The following is a 1,101-nucleotide window of genomic DNA, read 5'->3' as shown; positions in this document are numbered from 1 at the left end:
CCTGCCGGTAGGGCCACTGCGCAAGCGCAACTCCGCCCCCGCCTCCTCCGCCGCCATTCCCTCCTCCACTCTACCCCACCCTAGCCCCCCCTTTCCCCGCAGGCGCAGTTGCTGCAGCTCGCAGCTCGGTTTTCGAAGAATGTGGCTGGGAGGGGTGGCCCAGGGGGGGACGTTGCGCATGCGCATCCTGGATCACGCTGCGCGTTCGGGACTTGTTTTCTCCAGATCGCGGCGCTGTGCTAGGAAGTGGTGCTGCTCCGTTTGTGTAGGAAAGGCGTGTCCCCAAAAGAAGCCCATATGTGTCCTGGAAGGCAAGACCATAGCCTTGATGGTTTCCGAACCTAGCCTAGTGGGTGGGATGTCTAGGCACTCAGATGTTGCTATGAAACAAACTATGTACTGTATCTACGCTGGTTTTTGATCCTTGTAAAACCCTCCACGGTTAATTTGGCATGTCTTTAAAGTTTTTTGAAGGCCTCCTACAGAAAGTTCACTTTTTCTGGGCTGTTTGGTTGGCTTCTTTAGCTTCAGTAACGGCAGCAAAAATGGTAAATCCCTTAACAGCCTGAAGGCAAAACGAGGTGCATTTTTTTCTCTGCTATGACCAACTAGGATGTCTGTCTTTCAAAAATAAAGGTTCTTAAAAGTTATTATAAAAAAAGTAGTCCTGGTTATATATATATATTTAAGATAAATTTTTAAAAAAGGCAATGAGAGGATGAAATCGTGCATTGCCCGTGCCTAAACACCGAATATTTCATCACGGATGTTTCGTTCCAATCTTTTTGTTCTGCGTATATGTATTAGTTGTGGGGGTGTGATGATTCTGGTGTGACGGTGTGATGATATGTGGTACCTGAATTTATTTATTTGATAAGCATTTATTGAATGCTTACTACAAGCAAGGAGATGTGTTGAAGGATACACAGATACTAGAAGCTCATCGGATCCACAGGGAGATCCGGTCCTATACAGGAGAAAAGAGATGTGATGCCAGGTCAAGAGAGAGGCTGATAGAAAGTGCTTGAGAGCTGCAGGCTGAGTGCTGATCTTCAGCCAAAGGTAGAAATTAGAGCAGTGCCCCTGAATTCTTGGAACTCC

Source organism: Trichechus manatus, unplaced genomic scaffold (genome assembly GCF_000243295.1).
Source record: "Trichechus manatus latirostris isolate Lorelei unplaced genomic scaffold, TriManLat1.0 scaffold00004, whole genome shotgun sequence".
NCBI classification, from domain to species: domain Eukaryota; kingdom Metazoa; phylum Chordata; class Mammalia; order Sirenia; family Trichechidae; genus Trichechus; species Trichechus manatus.
This window is presented reverse-complemented; position numbering follows the sequence as displayed.